The sequence below is a fragment of the Pseudorca crassidens genome, chromosome 19, assembly GCF_039906515.1.
Source record: "Pseudorca crassidens isolate mPseCra1 chromosome 19, mPseCra1.hap1, whole genome shotgun sequence".
Classification (NCBI taxonomy): domain Eukaryota; kingdom Metazoa; phylum Chordata; class Mammalia; order Artiodactyla; family Delphinidae; genus Pseudorca; species Pseudorca crassidens.
This window is the reverse complement of record NC_090314.1, coordinates 4557766-4577867: the sequence shown is the minus strand read 5'-3', so window position 1 is coordinate 4577867 and position 20102 is coordinate 4557766. Positions and strand designations below refer to the sequence as shown.

At 41.5% G+C, this 20102-nt stretch overlaps 1 protein-coding gene and 1 pseudogene across 1 annotated transcript in view; one reads left to right on the top strand and one right to left on the bottom strand.

Annotated features, from left to right (window-relative positions):
- Nucleotides 1–20102, top strand: part of LOC137212253 (receptor-binding cancer antigen expressed on SiSo cells pseudogene) — a 109836-nt pseudogene that overhangs the window by 1139 nt on the left and 88595 nt on the right.
- Nucleotides 1–20102, bottom strand: part of LOC137212250 (multidrug and toxin extrusion protein 2-like) — a 352581-nt gene that overhangs the window by 273555 nt on the left and 58924 nt on the right. The gene's annotated exons all lie outside the window — the stretch shown is intronic.

Here is a 20102-nt window from a genome sequence, read left to right as displayed (position 1 = left end):
ACGCCTCCACCAGTGTTCTCAGTCTCAGCAAGTGGTACCACCCTTCATCCCATTTACTCAGGCCTTAGATCATCCTGACTCTTCTCTTTGGCCCTGGTTTCAAAACATAATAAAAATACCAGTGGTTTTCCAGTTGAAGGACGACTGTCATGGATGTATTTGTCAATTAAAAGAAATAATAGTATATCATTTTAACAGGATGGTTACAAACTCTCAGAAAGTTTTGGAGACTATTTTTACAACACTGGCCATAGAAAGAGAAATATATCTTAGTTGCTGAGATTGAGTTTTCTCTATTATATTTGTTATGTACGTGGAAAAAAATCTATGAAAATTATCGTATCAGAGTAACTCACATTGGAACATAGTTTATTTCTTTATAGAATAAAATGCATATTATTAATAAAAAAAATACCAGTGGTTGAAGAAAAAAAATACCATAAAAAAAAATACCAGTGGTTGAATTCAACCACTTTTGCCCTAGTTCAAGCCATAATCATTTTCACCGGCACTTTATGTAGCATCCTACTGGGTTTCCTGCTTCTACTGTGGACTCGGTGAAGGTTATTTATCTGTCATTTCTCAGTCCTCCACCTGCCCTTTTATAATCTGTCCCACAGACACCCAGAGTGTGTGAACTCTTTTCCCGGTTCTCCTGCCAGCTGGCTTCCAGTGAGTTGTGGCAGTTGCTGGGTGTTTCTGTAGTGGAAGAGGAGCTGGGATGATTCCTTCCTTGGTCAAGGTGGCCGCTCTCTAGGAGATACAGGATGACAGTGACAGCATCTCCAGGTGGCACCGGTGCTGGTGCAGCTCCCCTGGGTTCCTTCCAGCCAGGGGAATTTTCAGCAGCTTCTCATCAGTGGTATCACTCCATGCGTCCCTCTGACCCCTCTTACTCTTCAGATCCCCTCCACCTGTAGTAACTGGAGTGGGTTCTCTTTTCACAGCTGGATCCTGACTGATACTCTTTGCTGCAGCCATTCTCTGCCCAGCTGTCAGTGATCCTTTCACAAGACCCTCGACCCTCTTACTTCCCTGCTCAAAGCTTTCCAGTGACTTCCTGTGACATATAGAACAAAATCCAAAATACTCAACTAGCCGTACGTGTCCTGGCCTGCAGCCTCCTCTCCAGGCTCCGTTTGTATGATTCTCCCACTTAGTGGAGTGCTTCTCTTGCTGTTCACAGAACGAGAAGCACACCTCCACTTTGGGGCTTTTGCACTCTGCTCTTTCCTGCTTAAATGTAACCTCCCTAAAGAAGCCTTCACTGACCGCCATGTCTGAAATACCAGGCTCTGCCACTCTGTCCCTTACCCATTTGTTTGTGTCTGTCTTTCGTGTTCAACGTAGTGTCAGTACCAAGCAAAGAATCTGGCCGGTTGTAGGTACTCTGTAAATATTTATTGAACAAAGGAATGGTACAGTCTCAAGGACTCCAGCCTCCGTGTCTTGCGCTGTCCACGTTTGTGGCTTTCTCAATAGCCACAGTAATTTGAGAGTTATTTAAAGAGATTCTTGGTGAAGGAAGGAAGGTGGCATGACCATCAAACTCGCCTTCGCCTTCTTCCTTGCCTTCTTTTGGCCAAAAACATGAAGTCCACATGGAGATGCCACGGTGATCTTGCTGGTAAAGGGGAGGTTGCTGGTGAGCAGGCCTTTTACTTTACCGGGAAGAGCCGTAGCTTCCAGCACATACCGGTGTCTAAGCCAACTTCATACCCAAGCGTCGCCTGTGCACAGTAGGCCCACGGTCTAAGGTCAGTGCCGGATTCTGCCGCTGTCCCAGAGGAGAGCATTCCCAGGAACGCGTCCCTAAGCCAAAATGGAGTAAAGCCAAGTAGCAATTACAAACGCTGCATGCTGTTTTCACTCTTCACCTGCTTCTCTCCTGAAAGCGAACATCCTCTTTGGATTTCTTTCCATTAGCAAACACAGGTACTAAAGCAGGCCTTCAGTGAAAGCACAGTGGTGTAAAGCAGACTTTCAAAAAACGGGGGAAACCTGTTTCTGGAACCATGTGGTGATGTCTAAATGGGCTCAGAGTTCACTGAGTAACCATTGTAAACCCTGAGCTAAGGAATGTTATGTAAGGGACTAGGTAAACTGACATAGGACTCATGCCACAGTTTTTTAACATGTAAATAATGAACAGAATTCCAACGTGAAAATAGGCAATCGAAGGCATGATATCAGAATATCATCTAAGGCAAGTTAACCTCTGAGCAGCAAAGGGCTGCTGCTTCCGCTGAGGATTAGACAGGAGGATCTTAAGAAGAATCTGTCGCAGTTCTAATGGCAACATCGCCAGGAGTTTGACTCTGCCAACTCTTGAGCATTGTTTTTATTAACTGGAGAAATCAATTGATGGCTTTTTTTTGGCGTATTTTAAAACCACATCCAAATTCTTTTTCTGTGTGTGTAATTTTTTAAATTGAAGTAGAGTTGATTTACAGTGTTGTGTTCATTTTTGTTGTACATCAAAGTGATTAAGTTATACATATATATATATATATATATACACATACACTTTTCTTTTCCCCACGCGGCTTGTGGGATCTTAGTTCCCCAACCAGGGATTGAACCTGAGCCCTCAGCAGTGAAAGCGCAGAGTCCTAACCGCTGGACCGCCAGGGAATTCTCTGTATACATTCTTTTTTTTTTTAATTCTTTTCCATTAATTGGTTTATCATAGAATACTGAATATAGTTCCCTGTGCTATACAGTAAGACCTTGTTGTTCATCCATCCTATAGATAATAGTTTGCATCTGCTAATCCCAACATCCCACTCCATCCCTCCCCCAGCCCCCTCCCCTTTGGCAACCACCATTGTATTCTCTATGTCTGTGAGTCTGTTTCTGTTTCATAGATAAGTTCATTCGTGTCATATTTTAGATTCCACATATAAGTGGTATCATATAATATTGTCTTTCTTTCTGACTTACTTAATATGATAACCTCTAGTTGCATCCATGTTGCTGCAAATGGCATTATTTCATTCTTATGGCTGAGTAGTATTCCACTGTGTATATACATAGCACAGCTTCTTTATCCATTCCTCTGCTGATGGACATTTACACTGTTTCTGTGTCTTAGCTATTGCGAATAGTGCTGCTGTGAACATAGCCATGCATGTATCTTTCTGAATTAGAGTTTTGTCTGGGTGTATGCCCAGGAGTGGGATTGCTGGATCATATGGTAGTATATTTTCTGAGGAACCTCCATACCATTTCCGTAGTAGCTGCACCAATTTACATTCCCACCAGCAGTGTAGGAGGGTTCCCTTTTCTCCACACCCTTTCCAGCATTTGTTATTTGTAGACTTTTTAAAGATGGCCATTGTGACCAGTGTGAGGTGATACCTCATTGTAGATTTGATTTGCATTTCTCTTTTTAAAAAATTTTTATTTTATTTATTTATTTGCACCAGGTCTTAGTTGCAGCATGCTCGTGGAATCTAGTTCCCTGACCCGGGATCGAACCCAGGCCCCCTGCATTGGGAGCTCAGAGTCTTAAGCCCTGTACCACCAGGGAAGTCCCACATTTCTCTGTCAATCATCGACGTTGAGCATCTTTTCATGTACCTATTGGCCATTTGTATTTCTTCTTTGGAGAAATGTCTGTTTAGGTCTTCTGCCCATTTTTCGATTGGGTTGTTTGTTTGTTGTTGAGTATTATGAGCTGTTTGTATATTTTGGAAATTAAGCCCTGTCGGTCATTCTGTAGGTAGTCTTTTTGTTTTCTTTTATGGTTTCCTTTGCTGTGCAAAAGCTTGTAAGTTTAGTTCGGTCTCATGTGTTTATTTTTGTTTTTATTTTTATTGCCTTGGGAGACGGACCTAAGAAAACCCATGTCCAGATTCTTCAGCAGAACAAGGTGGTGTGTTTATGAAACCGAAGAGTGGACTGGGGATTCTTTCACCCCCAAGTTGAAACGCTCCCCTTCCAGCTTTTGATTACGATGTGCCCATGGATTTAAGTATCTCTGGGCGAGTGAGATTACCACTTGCAGGTACAGGATTGTGGGGTGAGTGCCTACAAGCTATTTCTTTGGGGAAATATAGTACGCCTGGCCACCATACTTTCCTAGTCCATTACCCCTTTTTTGTCCTTAAAGTTTCTTCATTGTGGGTGGTCCACTCTGTGACCCCTCTCCAGTGCGGATAACCCAAGCCTGACCATTCAGCCCTCCCAGAACTTTGTTTAGACCTATCATGACAGAGACACGCTTTCCCCATGGGCTCACCAGCTATGCAGATGGTAGAATCCTAGAGCCACTTGTAGCTAATTTGTTGGCACCGCAGGGGAAATGACTCGCTGAGAATAAAGCTGAGACAGAGGAAGGCAGAGCTCAGAGACAAGACCTGATAAGATCGTTTGTGTTCAGTTAAGGCTCGAAGCTAAAAGCACCTCTGTGAAGGACATCGTCATAGTTCCTCTCATAAACCAGTCAGTTTCCAAATGTCAGGGACCCAGTGTTTGAATTGAATTTTTTTTGCCACTTGCTACCCAGAGACCTGAACATGATAGAGAGACGTGCCACATTGCACTTAATTCTGTTATCCAGGTCCTCAGACTAATCCACGATGGGGTAAAAGGAGGTACAAAACGTTAACATTTTAAAAACTACGTATGCAGTCAGTATATTCCTTGCAGTGTGGTATAAATTATGAGCAAATCAGCCAGTTTTCTAGGAGACCAGATTAGGGCCGGAAGGAAGGAAGGAGTCCTGGGCTGCACTCACACCCTTCGTCCCCTGAGACTCAGAGAATTAAGGTGTTTATTTGCCACTTGCCTTTAGGAAAGCTCTCCCTGCTGACTGCTGAAGAGATCACACGTTTGAACCTTGCATGTAGTCTAGCATATTTTTGGGGGGTAATAAAACACTGCATTTTTATTGGATATGATATAAATACAAAACTGCATGAATTATAAATGTGTGCAATGAACTATGGCGAAGGTAACCCGCCTGTATATCTACCCCCCAGGAGGTTACCAGCATCCCCCTTATACCCCTATATCTAGTCGCGGCTAGAGAATTTCCATGTGGAAGCAGATACATGCATAACTTCAGTAGCCAAATAACTTTCCGTCGTGCTTGTACCAATTCACAGTCCCCATGTGTGTGTGTGGTGGTGCGTGTGTAGAGTGTTGTGTGTGTGTATGTGTGTGTGTGGCTGCGTTTGTCGAGTGTGTGTGTGTGTGTGTGTGTGTGTGGTGTGTGTGTATGTGAGAGTCTACTAGCTCCACAGCCTCTCCAGCACTTGATGATGTCAGTTTAAAAATATTAACCATTCTGGTAGCTGTGTAGTGGTTTCTCAGTGTGATTTTTTTGTTTTGTTTTGTTTTGTTTTGTTTTTTTGTTTTCCGGTACGCGGGCCTCTCGCTCCGGACGCGCAGGCTCAGCGGCCATGGCTCACGGGCCCAGCCGCTCCGCGGCACGTGGGATCCTCCCGGACCGGGGCACGAACCCGCGTCCCCTGCATCGGCAGCCAGACTCCCAACCACTGCGCCACCAGGGAAGCCCTCTCAGTGTGATTTTAACTTGCATTTCCCTGATGACTAATGATGCTGGGCACCTTTTCATATGTTTATGACTATTTGCATATATTTCCATGGCAAGAAAAAACAGATTTTACAAAAGATGTTAAGGCAGTAAACCTGAATTGGAGCCTCAGGCTGCCTTGGATACCTGCCCTAACCTACCATGCTCTTCCTCAGCAAATACTTGCCCGCTAGAGCTGTTTGTGTCCCCGGATCAGTATTAGAAAAGAACAAACCCAGTGCCCACGCATAGACACTACACACATGTGTACACACATACACCTCTAAGGAAGAGGAGATAAAACCTTATATGAAATAATGGACATCCAGATGGATAATTCTCACAGTTTCTTGAGAGACCGAAGCATAATCTTTGAAGGAAAAGAAAAAGCCCAAAGAAATGCGTTAAAAGATTAAAGAATAGATGAGAAAACAATAAGGAGAGGACAAACAAGTAATTAAAACTTAGGAAAGAAATGGAAAAGAAAAAGAACACTTGAACAGAAATGAAGACCACTTTAGAAACAACCAAAGGTAGAATAAAGCAGAGATACAAAAGGGGAAGTTTGACAAAATCACGTAAAATGAACTGGAGACAAATATCACGTGATTCCACTTATGCCGGGTACCCAGCCACATGCATAGAGACAGAAACAGAATGGTGGTTACTAACGTCTGGAGGGTAGTGGGCTCATGGGTGCACAGTTTCCATTTGGAATGATGATAAATTTCTGTCCGTGGATAGTGGTGAATGCGTGTAACGCCACTGAATTATACATTTTAAAATGCTTAAAAGGGTAAGTTTATGTTATGTACATTTTACCACATTAAAAAAAATGAAATGGGAGAGAAAAATATGTAAAAGTGATTCACAAAAGATGAAAGATTGTCCAGCATGATGAAGGCCATACGTGAAGAACTCATGGCTAACAGAACACTCGGTGCTGAGACAGAAAGTTTCCCCCGGACCAAGAATAAGACAAGGATGTCTGCGTTTGCTCTTTCTATCCCATATGGTATTGGAAGCTGGAGACAGAGTAGTTAGGCAAGAAAGAGAATTAAAAAGGGTCCAAATCGGAAAGGAAGAAATAAAATTTTCTTTATTATTATCTCGGTCCAAGACCTGGAGGCCATCTGTGTTTTCATAAAATAGGTGCTTTCCTGGCGATCTCAGCTTCTGTGTTCAAATATCTTATGAACATTTGAGAAATGCTAGCGTCTGCTCAGGCATGCTTTTGTCATTTTCCTTGTAAAGGGTATCCCTCGGCACTGTGTGCTTTTGTTGCTGTTGGATGCCTTCTCTTTCGTTGCGTCGTCTAAAAGTTGGTTGTATGTAGAGAGCTGTTAATGATTGTGAATTTTCTGTCTTGTTACAATTCTGAATGCCTCTTGCTGTTCGCAGTAGTTTTCAGATGATTCTCTTGGATTTTCCAAGGATACAATCATATCGTCTACAAATAATGTGATAATTTTATAGTCTCCATTCCAGATGTTATTCCACTGATTTCTTTTTCCTGCCTAAACACCTGTAGTAGAACAATAAATTGTCATGGTATTAGTGGAAATGCTTGTCTTGTTTAGGACCTCAGAAATAGTGCTTCTGTTGTTTCTCTACCAAATAGCATGTTGGATTTGGGGCTGACATACACACTGTTGACGCCAATAATCGATAATCTGTATTAAGGAACAGAAGAGAGTTTTATTTGAGGCAAGATGAGCACTATAGACTGGGAGACACAGATTCAAGAAGCTGTTCTTGTTTTCTGCCAGACTGCAGAACGGGGCAGGCTTATAAAGGCAAAAACCACAAAGCTGCCTAAGCTGTTTGTCAAGAGTTAGTATTGGAGCTGGCGAGAAGTAAGGGTGCTTGTTAAGCAAGGATTGGCTGGGGTTGAAATGGTTGCATAGTTACAAGGGGAGACCTTGATATCATAAGGTTGCAGCTGCTGGCAGAGATTCTTTTGAGAAAGGCTGTTGGTGTCCTTGAGTCTGATACAGTGCAGAAAATTCAAGTTCTCGATGATGCAGGAACGTGTCTGAAACCACATCCACAAAGGCCACCCAGCTCCATGCCTGAACCACAGTTACTCCGTCTCGATTTTTAAATGGTCTTAAATATGTCATCAAAGCATACACAAAGACACACATAAATAAGTTCATGTGTGCATCTTTTTTAAAACAATGTTCAGGAGGTATCCATGGAGTCTGCTTTATTGAATGTTTCCAACAAGGACGGTTGAGGATTTTGTCAAATGGCCTTTTAGTGCCTACAGAGATGATTCTATCATTGTTCTCCTTAGACCGATTATGATGATAAGTGATACCACTTGGTTTCCTCATATGGAACAGTCCTGATTGCTGTGTGCTACTCTTCCAGCGAGCTGCTGGACTCTGCTAATATTTTATTCAAGAATTTTGCAATGATAGTTATGAGGAAGATTGGTCTGTAGCTTTATCTTTTATGTAATCTTTCTAAGGGTTGATATTAGTAGCATTAATGTTACATTCATAACATAAAGAGAATTGAAATTATTTCCCGTTTGGATGCCCTGAATGATCTGTATTATGGAGGTTTGGCTAAATTCTATGAAACGTTTGGCAACGTGGTTTGTGGTTTGGCAACCACAAGTCTGTTCTCTGTGTCTATGAGTCTGCTTCTATTTTGTAGATGAGTTCATTTGTGTCATATTTTAGATTCCACATGTAAGTGATATAGTATTTGTCTTTCTCTTTCTGAATGACTTCACTTAGTATGATAATCTCTAGGTCCATCCATGTAGCTGCAAATGGCATTATTTCATTCTTTCTTATGGCTGAGTAGTATTCCATTGTGTATATGTACCACATGTTTATCCGTTCCTCTGCTGATGGACATTTAGGTGGTTTCCATGTCTTGGCTGTTGTGAATAGTGCTGCTATGAACATTGGGGTGCATGTATCTTTTTGAATTATAGTTTTGTCTGGGTATATGCCCAGGAGTGGGATTGCTGGATCGTGTAGCAACTCTGTTTTTAGTTTTTTGACGAATCTCCTTACTGTTTTCCATAGTAGCTGCACCAACTTACATTCCCACAAACAGCGTAGGAGGGTTCCCTTTTCTCCACACCCTCGCCAGCATTTATTTGTAGATGTTTTAATGATGGCCGTTCTGACCAGTGTGAGGTGGTACCTCATTGTAGTTTTGATTAGCAATTCTCTAATAAGTAGCGATGCTGTAAGTTGCTCCTCTTTTAAATAACATTGTGACGAGCATCCCGGGTATATGAACCATTAACGACATTCCTGAGTCTCTCCTTAGGATGGGTTCCTAGGAATGGAATCAGTCCATCAAAGGGTATAAACTGTCCATCCATCTGCTTCTCAACTCGAGAGGTTATTCCAGTGAAATGGCCGGGAGCCCACGGGAGGCCCAGCCTCAGTGACCTCTTGCCAACGTGGGGCCCCAGACATGTGAACAGGTTAGCAGACTAATTCCCAGTTTATACTGGGTTCCAACTCAAGCCTAGACAGCTGGCTTTGTAGTGCAGTTATTCATATGTGAATGGGTATTTTATATCCACTTTGTTACGCAATGATATTTAAGTGATTTAAATAGTTTCTTCTCATAAGGAGATAGGCATTGTTTATAATGTTTCTCAGTCATCTCTTGTACACAGCAATTGGAGAGATGGTTCTCAAAGTGGGCTTCTAGAAACATCAGTCTCACAGGTACATGCACACACCCATCTAAAGCCTTCCAGAGGGTTCCCACTAGAGTTGGAATCAAACCTGGTCAGTGGTAAGCTTGAGTCTGATCCTGGTCCATAATTATCTAAAATTGTAGCGGAAGCTGCAGGTGGCGCTATGGATACAGTAGTTACGGGAGAATGTTAATGATGCCAGGAGGGGGACTGCAGAAAATCTGAACGGGATACTTGTTTCCCACCCACAGGTCTCTGGTCCGGATTGACGGCCTGTGTCTTCTTTCAAACCCTCTTCTACTTGGTGTACATCTGGAGGATAAACTGGAACAGAGCGGCAGAGCAGGTAACAGAGGGCGGGTCCTCTTAGAGATGGGGCCCTGTTGATCCAATGGCAGGTAAGGAATTTTTCATGGTGAAAATGATAAGAAATCCATTGGCAGCATGACGCACTTTGTTTAGTGAAATGCATCCAACGTGAGAGTTGGGGGCAAAAGGAAATCCTGTGTCAGCACGTTTTCCTCTTAATGTGGAGTTAATTTAGTGTCTACCAAGCAGGGCTCAGCCAGAAAGAAAGAGAATTAGCTAAGAAACTATTTTGCTGTTTTGGTGTGGTAGTCTTAGAAAAGCAGTAGTGTTTCCTGATCTGTTGTCTAGTTTTAGGCGTCTTCAAAAGGATCTTTTGGTCCATGGTTTCCTAAGAAATGCAAATTGCTAAGTGCCTGTGATCAGGGAAGTTCTTGGGGCAGAACCTGTCCTGCGGGTTGAGGAGTGGATCCTGACCCTCTGGGCGTCTCTGTGTTGAAGTGTGAGCCCCACTGACTGTGTCCGGGTTTGAGAGGAGATGGGTGGGAGGTCGGCGAGGGGAGGTGTCCTGGACAAAGCCGCGAGGAGGGGCTGAGGCGTGCAAACCGCCACAGTCTGCGTCTTGACCACCCTCGAGGATTCGCAGCCCTTCCGCCTTTCCTTATGCTGACGTATCGTGTCCTTCCTCCCTTCAGTGTGATCGCTGGAGGGAATGAAGTGTACAGGACGTTAAGTTGGACCCTAAACTACCCCTTAGGTGATTGTACCATTTATCTTTAGACTTTGTTCCTTTTATCGGGATTTAGGAGCAGTAAAGGGCACAGTGCGAAAAACATGTTAAGTTTGCAATTATGGCAACAACTAATTTTCCATTATGGAACAGCATTAGCTGTTGCTGTACTTTTAACATAAATTTTAAGAAGAGTTTTCAAATACCATAACTAAAACAGAAGAATTGTCACCAGGCTACAAACTGGAAATGATAATTTTATACCGTTAATGAAGCGTGTTAACTAACCTTGTCATGGTTTTCTGTCAGTTGTGTGTGGATAGATATTAGTGATGTTTTCTAAGTTATTTGGAAGGTCTGCAGTATCTTATTGGAGATCAAAAAAGGAGCTACACTTTTATGTAAACATTTCTCCCGGATGTTAACTCCGTCATGGGTTTTCAGTGTATGAATCTGATTATCCCTTTTGTTGGTTTCTTACTCTTTCTCATATGGAATATTTCTTCTTCCGTGGAAGCAGGTCACTTTGCTATAAAATATTAATTGCTGATGTAGTTTTGTTTGTATTTCCCTCTCAATGGATTTTTTTTTTTTTAAGAAGATGTTGGGGTAGGAGTTTAGTAATTAATTAATTTATTTTTGCTGTGTTGGGTCTTCGTTTCTGTGCGAGGGCTTTCTCTAGTTGTGGCAAGCGGGGGCCACTCTTCATCGTGGTGCGCGGGCCCCTCACTGTCGCGGCCTCTCTTGTTGCGGAGCACAGGCTCCAGACGCGTAGGCTCAGTAGTTGTGGCTCACGGGCCTAGTTGTTCCGCAGCATGTGGGATCTTCCCAGACCAGGGCTCGAACCCGTGTCTCCCTGCATTAGCTGGCAGATTCTCAACCACTGCGCCACCAGGGAAGCCCCCTCTCATTGGATTTAATCCTGTCAATGAGTTTATAGTAAGGGCCTTTTCAAGCTCTACCACTGGTAATGTCGTATCAGCTTTTTCTTTTTCTCAATTTTTATTGTGGTAAAATCCAACATAAAATGGACTGTCTTGACCATTTTTAGTGTACAGTTCAGTGTACTAAATACGTTCATAATGTTGTGCCATCATCCCACCATCCATCCCCATAATGTTTTCATGTTATAAATCTGAAACTCTGTGCCCACCAAACGATAGCTGTCCATTTCCCCTCCTCCCAGGCCCTGGAGATCACAATTCCACTTTCTCTCCCTTTGAGTTTTACTGCTCCAAGTACCTCATATAAGTGGAGTCATGTAGTATTTGTGTTTTGGGGACATTATTTTACTTAGCATAATATCCTCAAGGTTCATCCATGTTGTAGCATATGCCAGAACTTCTTTCCTTTTTAAGGCTGAATAATATTCCACCATATGTATGTACCACATCTTGCTTATCTGTTCATCTGTTGATAGAAACTTGGGTTGCTTTCACATTTTAGCTGTTGTGAATAATGCTGCTGTGAACATGAGTGTACTACAGAGATCTGAGTCTGTGCTTCCAGTTCTTTTCACCATACGCCCAGAAGTGGAATTGGTGGGTCATCTGGTAATCTATTTTTAAATTTTTGAGGAACCGCTGTACTGTTTCCCATAGTGGGTGCACCATTTTACATTCCAACCAACATTGCACAGGAGACCAGTTTTCCACATCCTCGCCAGCACTTGTTATTTTCTGGGTTTTGTCCTGTTTTGTTTAATAATAGCCATGCTAATTAATGGGCGTGAGGTAGTATCTCAGTGTAGTTTTGATCTGCATTTCCTTAATGATCTGTTATGTTTAGCATATTTTCATGTACTTCTTGGCCATTTAAATGTATTCCTTGGAGACATATCAAGTTTTTTTTTTAATTAATTAATTTATTTGTTTTTATTTTTGGCTGTGTTGGGTCTTCATTGCTGTGCGCGGGCTTTCTCTAGTTGTGGTGCACGGGGGCTACTCTTTGTTGCAGTGCACGGACTTCTCATTGTCGTGGCTTCTCTTGTTGCAGAGCACAGGCTCTAAGCGCATGGGCTTCAGTAATTGTGGCATGCGGGCTCAGTAGTTGTGGCTCGCGGGCTCTAGAGCGCAGGCTCAGTAGTTGTGGTGCATGGGCTTAGTTGCTCTGCGGCTTGTGGGATCTTCCCAGGCCAGGGCTTGAACCCATGTCCCCTGCATTGGCAGGAGGATTCTTAACCACTGTGCCACCACGGAAGCCCTCTATTCAAGTTTTTTTGCACATTTTTTAATCAGGTTGGTTTTGTTGTTGAGTTTTTGGAGTTCTTTATATATTCTGGACATTAGTACCTTATGAGATAAATGATTGATAAATATTTTCTCCCATTCTGTGGGTTGCCTTTTTACTCTTTGATATTATCTTTTAATTGTTTTAATATATATATATTTATTTAATTAATTTATTTTTGGCTGCGTTGGGTCTTCGTTGCTGCACACAGGCTTTCTCTAGTTGTGGCGAGCGGGGGCTGCTCTTCATTGCAGCGTGCAGGCTTCTCATTGTGGTGGCTTCTCTTGTTGTGGAGCACAGGCTCTAGGCGCGTGGGCTTCAGTGGTTGTGGCACACGGGCTCAGTAGTTGTGGCGCACAGGCTTAGTTGCTCGGCGGCATGTGGGATCTTCCCTGACCAGGATCTGAACCTGTGTCCCCTGCACTGGCAGGCGGATTCTTAACCACTGTGCCACCAGGGAAGCCCTGATATTGTCTTTTGATTAACAAGTTTTTAATTTTCATGGTCTAATTTGTCAGTTCTTCTTTTATTGCGTGTACCCTTGGTGTCATATCCAAGCAATCATTCCCAAATCCAGTGCTGTGGCGATTTTGCCTTATGTTTTCTTCTGAGAGTTTTATAGTTTTAGGTCTTACATTTAAGCTTAATCCACTTGAGTTAGTTTTATTGTTCTTGTTTTTGTTTTTAACATTTATTTATTTATTTGGTTGCACCGGGTCTTAGTTGCGGCAGGCGGGCTCCTTAGTTGCAGCTCACAGGCTCCTTAGTTGCAGCAGGTGGGCTTCTTAGTTGCAGCTCCAGGGCTCCTTAGTTGTGGCATGCAAACTCTTAGTTGCAGCATGCATGTGGGATCTAGTTTCCTGACCAGGGATCGAACCCAGTCCCCCAGCATTGGGAGTGCAGAGTCTTAGCCACTGCGCCACCAGGGGAGTCCCTGAGTTAATTTTTATATGTGGTGTTAGGTAAGGATCCGACTTCATTCTTTTGCATGTGGATATCCAGTTTTCCCAGAAACATTTGTTAAAAAGACTGTCCTGGGCTTCCCTGGTGGCGCAGTGGTTGAGAGTCCGCCTGCTGATGCGGGGGACGCGGGTTCATGCCCCGGTCCGGGAGGATCCTGCGTGCCGCAGAGCGGCTGGGCCCGTGAGCCATGGCCGCTGAGCCTGAGTGTCCGGAGCCTGTGCTCCGCAACGGGAGAGGCCACAGCAGTGAGAGGCCTGCGTACCGCAAAAAAAAAAAAAAAAAGACTGTCCTTTCCCCACTGAATGATCTTAGCATCCTTATCAAAAATCATTTGAGATTCCATGTGAATTGTAAGATGGATTTTTCTATTTCTGCAAATAATGTCATTAAGATTTTTATAGGGATTGGCATTGAATCTGTGGACTGTTTTAGGTAGTATTGCCATCTTAACAATGAAAAGGCATCCAGTCCTTGAACATGAGGTGTAATTCCATTTACTTATGTCTTCTTTAATTTCTTTCTGCAGTATTTTGAAATTTCCATTGTACTAGTTTTTTACCTCCTTGGTTAAGTTAAGTTTTAAGTTATTTTATTCCTTTTGATGCTATTGTAATGGGATTGTTTCATAGTTTCCTTTTCAGATTGTTCATTGTTAGTGTATAGAACAGAAATACAACTGTGTCTTGTCTGTGTTGACATTGTATTCTGTGACAGTACTGAATTCATTTATTAGCTCTAACAGTTTCTTTGTGGAATTGTTAGGGTTTTCTATACATAAGATCATATTATCTTTTTTTTTTTTTTTGCAGTATGCGGGTCTCTCACTGCTGTGGCCTCTCCCATTGCGGAGCACAGGCTCCGGACACGCAGGCTCAGCGGCCATGGCCCACGGGCCCAGCCGCTCCACGGCATGTGGGATCCTCCCAGACCGGGGCACGAACCCACGTCCCCTGCATTGGCAGGCGGACTCCCAACCACTGCGCCACCTGGGAAGCCCCATATTATCTTTGAACAGAGATAATTCTTCCTTTCCAATTTGTATGCCTTTCATTCCTTTTTCTTCCCTAATTGCTCTGGCTAGAATTTCCAGTACTTATGTTGAATAGAAGTGGCAAAAGTGGGCATCCTTGCCTTGTTCCTGAACTTAGAGGAAAAGCTTTCAGTCTTTCACCATTGAGTATTATGTTTGCTGTGGGTTTTTCATACGTGGCTTTCATTACATTGAGGTACTTTCCTTCTATTCCTATTTTTGTTAAGGGTTTTTATCATGAAAGGGTGTTGCGTTTTTGTCAAATGCTTTTTTTGCATCAATTGAGATGATCATGAGGTTTTCTCCCTTCATTTTGTAATGTGTTTTATATTAATCCATTTTCCCATGTTGAATCATCCAGCAATAAATCCCATTTGGTCATGGTGTATAAGCCTTTTATATGCTGCTGAGTTTGATTTGCTAGTATATTGTTGGAGATTTTGTCATCAGTGTTCACAGGGGATATTGGTCTGTAGTTTTCTTCTCTATAGTGTGTTTGTCTGGCTTTGGTATCAGGGTAATGCTGGTTTCATAGAATGAATTAGGAAGTCTTCCTTCCTCACTTTTTGGGAAAAGTCTGTAAATATTGGTTCCTCTTTAAATGTTTGGTAGAATTCACCAGTGAAGCCATTAAGTGCAGGACTGTCCTTTGTCAGGAGATTTTTTATTACAGATTCCGTCTTCTTACTAGTTATAGATCTATTCAGAATTTCTGTTTCTTCATGATTTAGTCTTGATAGGTTTTGTGTTTCTAGGAATTTGTCCATTTCTAATAGGTTATAGACTTTATTACCATATAGTTGTTCATAGTATTCTCTTATAATCTGTTTTATTTCTGTAAAATTGGTAGTAATGCCCCCATTTTCATTTCTGCTTGCAGTTATGCGAGTCTGTTTTTTCTTAGTCCATCTGACTAAAAATTTGTCAACTTTGTGACTCTTTGCAAAGAACCAATTTTGATTTTGTTAATTTTCTCTATTTTATTTGATTATATTTTTACTTATTTAATTCTTCTGGTTTATTTAATTCATTATTTTACTATATTTTACTATAGCCATTGTAGTGGGTGTGAAATGTGGTTTTAATTTGTACCTTTACTTCATGCAAGTTAATCTTGAGCATAGTTTCATAAGTTTGTTGGCTACCTATATACCTTTTTTTGTCTGTTCAAGTCCTTTATCCATTTGGTAATTGAGTTGTTTCTCTTTTTGCTGTTGAGTTGTGAAAGTTTTAAAATATTCTGGACTCTTATTAGATGTATGGTTTGCAAATATTTTCTTCCATCCTGTAGATTGTCTTTTCACTTTTTGATAGTACCCTCTGTTGCACAGACTTCTAAAAAAATTTGGATAAAACTGACATATAAAATTATATTAGTTTCAGGTGTACAGCATGATGATTCGACGTTTGTATATGTTGTGAAATGATCACCGCAATGTCTGGTAGCATACATCACCATACATAGTTACAAGAATTTTTTTCTTGTGATAAAAACTTTTAAGATTTTCTCTCTTAGCACGTTTCCAATAGACGGCACAGTGTTATTAACTCTAGTTTCCATGCTGTGCATGACATCCCCGTGACTTGTTTATTTCTTTGCTATTGCGTTGTTGCACAAAAGTTTTTAATTTTGATTACAAACTTTATCTATTTTTGTTGTTGTTGTTGTTGTTGTGCTTTTGGTCCATTTCCAAACTGTCAAAAAAATTAAGTGGTGTTGGAACATAGAAGTATTATGGAAGAAATAAAAAACTAAGTAACAGACTTTGAGTTTTCAGTCTGACATGTAAGTAGCCCAGAAGTCATCATACATGTAGGGGAGGCAAACCTTTACCTTTCCCCTCTTAGGGTTTTTCAGCTGGACCTGAGAATTAAACTGCCATTAGGACACATTCCCGGGAGAAAAGCATACGCATTTATGTAAGCTTTATGTGACACAGGAGCCCTCGTAAGGAAGTGAAGACACAAAACTTGGCAGAATCTACATGCTTTTATACTGGCCTGTAGCATGTAAAGAGTGGCAGCTGTAGGAGAGTAACTGAGCCATGGGCAGAGGCTAAAGGAGGGTAAGAATTATTTTAACAAGGTCTGTTTGTGTAGAATTCTCTCGGCTCTGACTCCCCAGCAAAGAAAGTTTCTCTTCTCCTGGCACAGGGGCGATGGCACCTTTCACATGGGAGTTTTAATGTCCTCTTTCCAAAAAGAGAAGCAGAGATTAAAATGCTCTTCTAACCGCCTTTCTAACAACAGCAACAAAACTCTGCCGTTGTTTTTCAAGTGCCTTTAGTTCAAAATAATTCTTATGCTAAAGTGGCATGTTCTGCCGCCCTTCATTCCTCTCCACTCCCACTTTGAAACTTGCACAAGAAGTCTCACGGCCCAGAAGCTAAGGTACCTTGTTTCATAGCTCAGCGAACTAGTGTCTTAGTCTTGAGAATAAGTCAGTGCAGTTAAACTCTTCTGTGTGTTTCGAGAGGCAGTGGTGCAGGAGGGTGTCCGTGTCCATCTAAGTTAGGTCTCTATGTGGTGTGAGCAGTCAGGCATTTATGAGAGGAGTTTCTGAGGAAACAAAAACAAAGATTCATAGTTGGAAACCTAGTTTCTGAGTCCAGAGGGCATCCAGTCAAGTAGATTTCTGGATTTGAGCTCAGAGTATCTTCAGACCGTGGAAGGAGGATGGCGGTTGTAATTCGGTGAATTTCCTGGTTTGCCGTTTGAATGTCTCTGGTTATGGAATTGAGTGTTCCCGTGAATTTTCTTAGCGTCCTGCACAACGGCAGGCATGAAGGTTGTCCATACGTGATCTGTTGTGGTGGTTTCTCTGAAGTTTATATCGTGTCATCCAGCTTTAGCTTATGGTGTTTCAGGAAGAGGATAGTTTTAATTCTTAGTGACTCCAAGTTAGAATGGTGGGACAAAACTTGCTATTGTTAGTTTGAGCAGTTGTAACTAGATATTGGAGGAAACTAGAATAATTCAGGATCCAGTCCAGTTTACAGGTAGATAACAAAACCTCAAAGAAAACGAATAGGGGCATATCTAATAACCACAGGGGTGTGTGATAGTTTTCCATTGAAACATAATTTCCTCTCTATAGTTACCCTGTTTTTCTCAAATGCCATTATAGTAAGACTAATTTGTTTGTAAAATAAGTTTAGTCTTATCCTGGCCTGATTATTCGTATAAACACAGCAAGAATAGTGGTTTATCATATAGGTCCTTTTCAAGTCACCTTTGTTGGAACTCTTAATAAGGAATTCTAGAGTGGACCTTTAAAAGTCTTTCAAGTCTAGGAAGCCAAGCCATGAATTTGCCATCAGACTTCCCCTTCAGTACCTATAGATTTGGGTGAATTCCTCTCTTCTTGAGGTCCCCAATGTATCTTAAGGTTCCTGGGCCAGCTGGAAAATGACCATCCTTACTCAAGTGTAAGTAAGGTACCAGGCCAGTGTTTCAAGGGACTTCATAAGCATTGGCTCCATAAAGTCAACAGCAGTTCCTTAAATCTGTCTGGTCACATCTGATTCTATGTACATGTAGGTCAAGTAGCGTGATCCAGACAAAGCCTCAGTAATAAACCAGTGTTTCCAATTTTGTGCTGTTACAGGGAGAACAGGTTCTTATCGAACCTGTGCAAATAAGTATTTTGCCGTGAAAACGAGAAACTAAGAGTATCTGAGTTCTGCAAGGATCAGGTAGAGAGAAAAGATCATGTTTTAATTTTTATTTTTAGAAGTATAATCTGTTAAATGGTGGTAAGTTATAGATAGCTTAAGAGAAAAGAGAAAAGATTTCCTTAAATCTGGAAAACAAAACATTGAAGAACCAAGAATGCTTCAAACAAAAAGTGCAAAAATTATAATCATCTACATCAGTTCATTTCAGTCACGTGTTAATAAGTCTTGTTTTGCTCTATCTGGGGTTAGCAGTTTTATGAATCAATTTCTTCATTAGAGTTCTAAACATTCTTACCCAGTTCAGTAGGATGATCTTAAAGTTGTCAAAAACCTGTATTCTGGAGTACTTGTCAGGGTCCTTTCCATCAATCTCCTTGAAGATTAAGCAGTTTTTTCCCTGTAATTGATTGCAAATGCTTTCAGAGAAGAATCAAAGGTAAAATAATAACTGTCAAAAAAATAATAATAATAATAACTGTGCAAGACAGAAGACATAAAAATAGCCACGGTGAAAGATTTGGTGAGAGATTTGATGGTTAAAAAAAAAGATGCAGTTGACAAGGAAATTTGATTACTGTGACATAGAGAACTTTAAAATAATAATTGGAATTATGACTGATTATATAGACAGTAAGGACATTTTCAAATTGATAGTTGAACTTCATTAAGGTTTTAAATTTCTGCTTTGCAAAGAACACTGTTAATAGAATGAAAAGATAAGCTAGGGACTAGGAAAAAATCTCTAAAAAACGTATCTGAAAAAGGACTGGTATCCAAACTGTACAATAGAACAAACACTTTATTTTTTTTCCTGTATTAAATCTTCTTTTTTTTAAATAGATCTTCATTGGAGTATCATTACTTCACAGTACTGTGTTAGTTTCTGTTGCACAACAGAGCGAATCAGCCATATGCATATACATGTCCCCATATCCCCTCCCTCTTGAGCCTCCCTCCCATCTTCCTTATCCCACCCGTCTAGGTCACCGCAAAGCACCAAACCGATCTCCCTGTGCTATGCTGCTGCTTCCCACCAGCCAACTATTTTGCATTCGGTAGTGTGTATATGTGTCAATGCTACTTTCATTTCGCCCTAGCTTCGCCCTCCCACCCCATGTCATCAAGTCCATTCTCTGTGTCTACCTCTTTATTCCTGCCCTGCTACTAGGTCCATCAGTACCTTTTTTTTTTTTTTTTTTAGATTCCATATATATGTGTTAGCATTTGTTTTTCTCTTTCTGACTTACTTCACTCTGTATGACATACTCTAGGTCCATCCACCTCACTACAAATAACTCAATTTCATTTATTTTTATGGCTGAGTAATATTCCATTCTATATATGTGCCATGTCTTCTTTATCCATTCATCTGTCGATGGACATTTAGGTTGGTTCCATGTCCTGGCTATTGTAAATAGAGCTGCAATGAACATTTTGGTACATGACTCTTTTTGAATTATGGTTTTCTCAGGGTATATGCCCAGTAGTGGGATTGCTGTGTCGTACGGTAGTTCTATTTTTAGTTTTTTAAGGAACCTCCATACTGTTTTCCATAGTGGTTGTATCAATTTACATTCCCACCAACAGTGCAGGAGGATTCCAGTTCACCACACCATAGAATTCCATCACTTATTGTTTATATATATATATATATTTTAAATTAATTTATTTATTATTTTTGGCTGTGTTGGGTCTTCGTTTCTGTGCGAGGGCTTTCTCTAGTTGCGGCGAGCCGGGGCCACTTTTCATCACGGTGCGTGGGCCTCTCACTGTCGCGGCCTCTCTTGTTGCGGAGCACAGGCTCCAGACGTGCAGGCTCAGTAGTTGTGGCTCACGGGCCTTGTTGCTCCGCAGCATGTGGGATCTTCCCAGACCAGGGCTCGAACCTGTGTCCCCTACATTGGCAGGCAGATTCTCAACCACTGCGCCACCAGGGAAGCCCTATA